Below are 6,959 nucleotides of genomic sequence, written 5' to 3'. Positions count from 1 at the left end.
TCACTGGATGTATGGTCCTCCCAAAAAAAAAACAACAAGTGCACAGTGACACTCTTGTATAGTAAGAGGCAGCCAACCCAAATGCATCTCAGCTTTCAAAACGTCCCTAAGTTTATGCAGGCCCCAGGCCCTGTGCAGAGCTAGTGAGTCAGGCCAGGGTAATATTGATGTCCTTGGAAACGGCCCCTGCCCATTGTGTCATCACTGAACTGGATGCCTTTGTGACATCGCCGTGGCGTGCAGATTCTCCGCTCGGTCAACACTGGGCTGTCAGCTGCCAGGACGCATGTAAGGAGAGGATCTGGGGAGTTTAGGCGTGTGACCATTTGACTGTGGACAGAACTGAGAACAGCTAGAGAGCAAGAGGCTGCTTATGATGATTTAACTGTTTCGAACTCTTCTAGTAATAATTTGACAAGCTGTGGAATAATTTAATGATCATCCCCACCAAAGCCATTGTATTTTTTTCTGTGGGAAGGGTTCTTTATCAAACCCTGAGAACTGACATCTACCTGTTTTTCATCAAAGCTACAAGACGTTCAAAGTCTGTGGGTACTTTTCCCAGGTAGATCTGGGCACTGAAGAAGGGGAGCATATCTGGACTAGAGCAAATGGCTGGAGCCCAGCAGAAGGTAAGGATGTGGCCATGCAGAAGCTTCAACTTAAGATTTCTCCTTGCCTGAGCCCAATATATCAAAATGCTTAAGAATGTCAGTAGTGCCAACAAAATGTGTGATTTCAGCCCCAGTGAGAGGGGGAGGTGAGGCAATTTCAGCCCAGCAGACCCCGTACAGCACAGTAAAAGAAAGCTCCCTCTTTCCACCTCCAGCCCTGCTACAGACGTCAGAGGTTGGCAACCTGTGGACATGGTAAATGCGCGTGTGCTCCTGGACCTGTAACTGCTTCTCCTTCCCATGTTTAGAACGCAAGGCATCAACATGGGAATTGGGGGCACACGCTCTCAGTGTGCTCCAGGGCTATCAACCTTACTGCTGCTCCGGGGTGAGGGACAGGAATTTCAACATTTTTCTGAAAACTACGGGGAGAGAAGAACCTACAAAGTGAAGATGGGGGGAAACCAGGAAAAAAATGAGGAAAAAAACCCAACTTGAAACTTTAGTGGTGGAATGAGGAACGAGAAAAAATGTGGAGGAAGAGAAATCTGAAGGCAAGAGAAGGGAGAGCATAAGGAAGTTTAAGATTTGTGGACCCTTGTAAAATTGGCTCAACCTATTGGGAAGGCCCCATTAGGTTTTTACCAACAGCTGGCAAAGCTACACAGGGAAGAGACGAGTCTGGAGCTTCAACTACAGTAACCCTTTTCCCCTTGGGTTGAGCCCTTGGATTCCGGGGGCCAGCAGGTCTTAGGCAAGAGTCTCTTAGGAAGGCAAGGGAGGGGGGCATAGGTCAAGAGTCAGGCTAGAGTCAGTGGCAAGCAGCAGGCAAGAATGGTCAATGTCCAGGCTAAGGTCAGTAGCAGGTGACAGGCAAGAAGGGTCAGTGTCTAGGCTAGGGTCAAATCCAGAAGTCAGTCCGAGGGCAGGAATAGTGAACAAGGAAAAGGACTGACAAAACAGGGGAGGAAGGAAGGCAATGGCTGGATAATACCAGGCTAGGAAAACTAGGCAGGCTGGGCTGGAGAGAGGAGACAGACTGGGCTCAAACGCAGACAGAAGGAGCAACTCAAAACTACAGGGGAATGAAGGCGACCCGTTGCTGAGACAAAAACAAGAAGTCCTGGGAAGCCCACTATAGGGCTGAGGTGGTGACATCATCATAGAAACATAGAAATGACGGCAGAAGACAAAACGGCCCATCTAGTCTGCCAAGCAAGCTATGTACTTTTTTTTTTTCACATACTTGTTACTCTTGGCTTTTAGTACCTTTTAGTTCTATTTCCCCTCCACCCCACCATTAATGCAGAGAGCACTGCTGGAACTGCATCCAAGTGAATATCTAGCTCAATTAGGGGTAGCAACCGCCACAATAAGCAAGCTACACCCATGCCTCCGTCCACCCAGACTACGCAATTCGGACCCCGTTGGCTGTTGTCCATATACAGATCCTCCTTTCTACATTCCCCTGCCGTTGTATCAGAGAGCTATGCGTTGAAAGAGAAGTGTTGGACTTTCTCCCCTGCCGTTGAAGCAGAGAGCTATGCTGGATATGCATTGAAAGCATTGGCTTATCTGGTTTTGGGGAAGTAACCGCCGTAACAAGCAAGCTACATCTCACTTCTTTGTGAATGCAAAACCTTTTTTTCTTTTTTCTTCCACATTTCCTCTTGCTGTTGAAGCCCAGAGCAACGCTGGAGTCTCGCCAACCGTGTGCATGTACATCGAACAAGGGCATTATCTCCAGGTAGTAGCCCTCATTCTCGTGAGCCACATTAACAACAACAAATATTGAACAAGCCTAATAATTGGCAATACCTATAGCCTATGTCCTAACTGGTAAATTTATATCTCTTACCCACCCCTCTGTTTTTTTTTTTTGGAGACGGCAGCCCCTCCATCCTTCCGCTCCGTGAAGGTGGTATACCATTAGCATCCCGCTCAGTGAATGCCACTCCAGCCTCAACAGGTGCCTCAGGCACTTTCCCCCTTTGGGGGCCCCTTAAATAGCATGCGGTCTGACATGCGTGTGCCTAGAGCAGCCCCAAAGGGCAGTGGTGGGGGTGGCATCCAAGCCGTGGGTGCCTGTCACTAGGACCAGGCAGGCAGGCTGGCAGTGTCAGATGAATGCCACGGCTCACAGGGCCTGCCCACAAGCCGCAAAACGTAACAGGAAGAAAGGAAGCTGGATTTCATGAAGGAGAAAACTGAACAAGTGATAAAGAGGACAAGAGAGAGTGAGATGTAACTCCTTGAGAAGAGTCCTCTTCAGGAGTCCAGGAGCACACCTAGAATATGAGGGTTTTCAAAATCTCATCGCTTCAATAAATGCCAAACTCCTCAAGTAGGGAGTGGAGGGGAGACCCTGGCTGTCATTTCAAAGTTCATAAATACATTTTAGCAAAAATCACACCCGAGGCCATGATAAGGTTCCAACATTACTTATTAGAGGACTGTGCAACATTAAATATGAATCTGGTTGACGAGTCCCTATAACATTTCTTTGCATGAAGCATGGTAGTCCTAAATAAATATGTGCCCCTCCCCAATTTCAGAGGGCAGTTGCGAAGTTTCCTCACAAAACTGGAATGAGATACTTGGGTGGTCTAGGTAACACCCTTCAATTCCCAATCTCTCATACCTTAATGAAGATGTATTGGTCAGATTTCTCACAGCTCTTCCAACTTCTGTCCTTCCTTGTGCTACCTAGATAGCACTCCCCATCAACCTCTCCAGAGTCTCTGTGATTACATTGTTAGCAGGTGTACAATGGATGGCTACCACTGCTCTCTTCTCCTCAGGGACATTGGATGATAGTCCGAATCTCCCTAGGTCCTTCTGCGACATGGAACTGTGTTCCTCAAAAGGAGGAATTCAGAACAAAAATAGGACCAGTCCTCATAATCCCAACATATGGATTAAAACTTCCTCCAAAAGAATCTAGACATAAAAACTAATGGTCCATAACCAACAGGGAAGAAGACCACCTTTCCTATTCTCTTCTAACTCCTGGGTCTATTTCAGTTCACCACCAGAGGCCTACATAATCATCTGTGGCTGTTTATGTGTTTACCGATGGCTGACCAGCCTCCAGCAGTAGCAAACCAAGCCTAGGAATGGGAGTGTATTTATAAAGTTGTATCTGAGATAAGGGCAGTTTTTGAATGTGTTTGTTAACCCTCTTTTCACCTACAGGTTAGATGAGAGAGGATTTCTGGGAGCTGCTGGGCTAGAATGCAACCCATGGGTCTTCCAAAAGGAGGGAAGTGCATAGGGCTGGAAACCATCTCTTTCCTTCTAGGAATAAACACATCCACAACAATTTGAGATTGTTCAAAAATAAACAAAGTCTATTCAGGCACTTGTGGAATGCTAGTGACCACAAAATGTACACTTTCTTTTGGTAAAACCCATTAAGGATCAAAAGGAATTTATCAGCAAGCAGAGGCTTCTTCTAACTCCAAACCCCTAGCAGGATACTCCTATGTTTCTTATGCTTAAAGACTCCCCTTGGTACCTGCTTCAGCCTCACGTTTACCGATGGGCGTAGTTCCTGCTTAGTGAAAAGAGCCTGAGATGCACAAATACCTTAAGTACTGATGAACATCTCCTTGAGCTACCAATGAAAAGGCATGAGATAGATACATTTTTTTTAAATTGTGTTTTCTATGGTTAATGCCAGATAGATCTTAGAGAATGACAGTCTTTCTGGGGGGGTTATATTTCAGGAATCAGTGGCTGACTGCAATGATTACAACAAAGAAGGCCAGACCAGAAGAGAGGAGGCCACTGAACTGCATGCAGAGTGCAAGCAGGCTCCTGGACAAGTTGAAGACATCCTAGGAGCCAAGTCATTGAAAGAGCAGCGCAGAAAGCAGAATGCAATCTATTTCTCAATGATAGACCACAGATGGGTATGTAAGGCCTGCGGGCATGCATGGCAGAGGCTTAGGGCTTTTGATCATGTCCCTTCCAAATATATCAGCACATTTCCTCAATGTGGGCTCTGCCATGAAGGTCTGGCTGAAACGGAGGGCAAAAGAGGTCAGCATCTCAAACCCATGACCTTCCAAGGGTTCTTCAGATTGTGAAAGAACAATTACAGACATATTCCAAAAGTAATTAAGAATTAAAAAACAAAAAAAGTCTTGATTGTATGTCTTCTCACGCTTTGTCATAGCAAACCCAGATTAGCTCCATTTCAAAAACTTGCCTTAACAAAGCCCATAATAACTTAAGTACAGTCCTCTTGTATCCCATCATAGTAGTTGAGCTGATTCAAATAGTCCTGGCTGAAGAATCAAATTGTTTCCGTTGTAGGAAGTGAATTTGAAGCAAAGATCAAAACATGCCAAAACAAGGAAGCTGGCAAAAGAACTCCCACAACATTAATCAAAGGTTAAGACTGGAGGAAGGCTATAAGAAAAGTTCTGTGAGTCTGAATAGCCTTTGGGGCAGGCAGTGTCATGTCTATCATTGCAAAGTGGAAATAGTTTGGCACCACCTAGACACTGCCATGATCAGGTTGTCCCTCCAAAGTCAGTAGCCGAGGGTTAAGAAAACTGCTGCTGCATAAGGTTACTGTGAGGCCTAAGATTACTTTACATGAACTACAGAGGTCTCTGGCTCAGACTGGGAAAAAATGTGGACTGTTCACCAGTCTGCTGAAGAAAAGCCATGTGATGTACCACATAGCATTTGTGAAGCAACACGGAGGGGACACTGCACACCCGTGGGGAAGGTTGTAGTCTAATGAGATCAAAATAAAACTTTTGGGTCTCAGTGCTAAGCTATATGTGTGTTGTAAAACAAACCCAGCACATCACCCTGCTAACCCCATCCCTACAGTAAAGCATGGTGGTGGCATCAATATGTTGTGGAGATGCTTTGCAGCAGCGGGGACAGAGACTTATGAAGATCAAGGGAAAGATGTACGATGCAAAGTACAGGCAGATCCTGGAAGATAGGAATCGTGTACCAGTCTGCCATAGGACTAAGAAGATTCACCTTTCAACAAGGCAATGATCCTAACCACAAAGCAGAAGCAAGAAGAAAGCCCAGTCAAAGCCCAGACCTGAATCTAATGGGAAACCCATGGCAAGACTTGAAGACTGCGGTCTAAAGAAATCACCAATCAACTTGAAAGAGCTTGAGGTCTTCTGGCAAGAAGAATGTTTTTATTTACATTCATTTGTATTCCACATATAAAATACATAATAAAAATAGGCAAAAACTACACCAAGCCTGCTGGGCAAAATTGGTAGGCATCTATCTTATCATGGCTTTTATTGCTGGAAAAAGGGCTTCCAACAAGAATTGGGTCAAGAGCTGTAAATACTAATGCAACCAAGACATTTTGGGGTTTTATTCTTCATTACTTTTGAAATATTTCAGTAATTATTCTTTCACGATGAAAGTGTAGAGTATGTTGTGTAGATCAATGACATAAACTCATACTTTAATACGTTTTGATTTGTATTTTTTTAGAAAGCAGAATGTGAAAAATATACAAAGGTGCGAAGACTTTTGCAAGGCACTGAAATTCAATGTACATTGTCCCATTTTGAATAAAGTAATGTGGTTGCCATGACAGATAGACCTTAATGTATAGAAGCAAAGATCAGCCAATAAGCTGTAGGTGATACTACTTTGACTAGCAAGAGTTCAGTTCCTTTCATATGAAGACAGCGTATAATTCTCCAAAGTTAGTCACAAAGTATCACCTACACCTTATTTGTTGACCTTTATTTCCACATAATTTAATCTGAAATCTCCAATTGCAGCTCATGTTCGCCCTTGATACTTTATTAATGGGCAACTGTATTAGATGAAGGGGCTTTGTTTACTCTTAATATGGGTCCCTTGCTGACAGTGGTGGGGAGAGTCATGGACTAACTGCACAAATAGCAGCCCCAATTACTTCAGATTATTCCAAGCAGATTACCCATCATCTCTGTAAGATGCTCACAAATGTGAATGGCTCCTCAGTACGCAATACACTGAGAGATAATACTCTGGAGATTTTCAATACAGAAGAGCAGGATTCTAGATCAGTGTATTCTGGATCTTCATTCTGGTCTTCCATGGAAATCCAGGTCTACAAAACCCAGAGTACTTGGAATGGAAGTCGGAAAAACAAAGCTGGATAAAAATGTCATTATCAGCTATCAGCTAACTGGCCTGGTCTATTAGCTGATAGCAGATGGACATGATTGAATCTGTTAACAGTTATTGCATTTCCTGATTTTCTAACAGTCACATAATTAGTAAATTTCTATTACTCATCTTTGTAAGATCGACAATACTAGAGGCCCGATGCATTTAGCTAATACTGATGCTCAAGTG

General features: G+C 44.2%; 1 long non-coding RNA gene across 1 annotated transcript; it reads left to right on the top strand.

Moving 5' to 3' along the window:
* The first annotated feature begins 262 nt into the window (after positions 1-262).
* LOC115081677 lies at positions 263-4,483 on the top strand. The gene is made up of 2 exons (XR_003853853.1): positions 263-632; positions 4,343-4,483. It is a non-coding gene; the product is annotated as an uncharacterized LOC115081677 (long non-coding RNA).
* Positions 4,484-6,959: the final 2,476 nt, after the last annotated feature.

Source organism: Rhinatrema bivittatum, unplaced genomic scaffold, assembly GCF_901001135.1.
Source record: "Rhinatrema bivittatum unplaced genomic scaffold, aRhiBiv1.1, whole genome shotgun sequence".
NCBI lineage: Eukaryota > Metazoa > Chordata > Amphibia > Gymnophiona > Rhinatrematidae > Rhinatrema > Rhinatrema bivittatum.
Note: the sequence above shows the minus strand (reverse complement) of the source record. Positions and strands in the feature narration are given on the sequence as shown.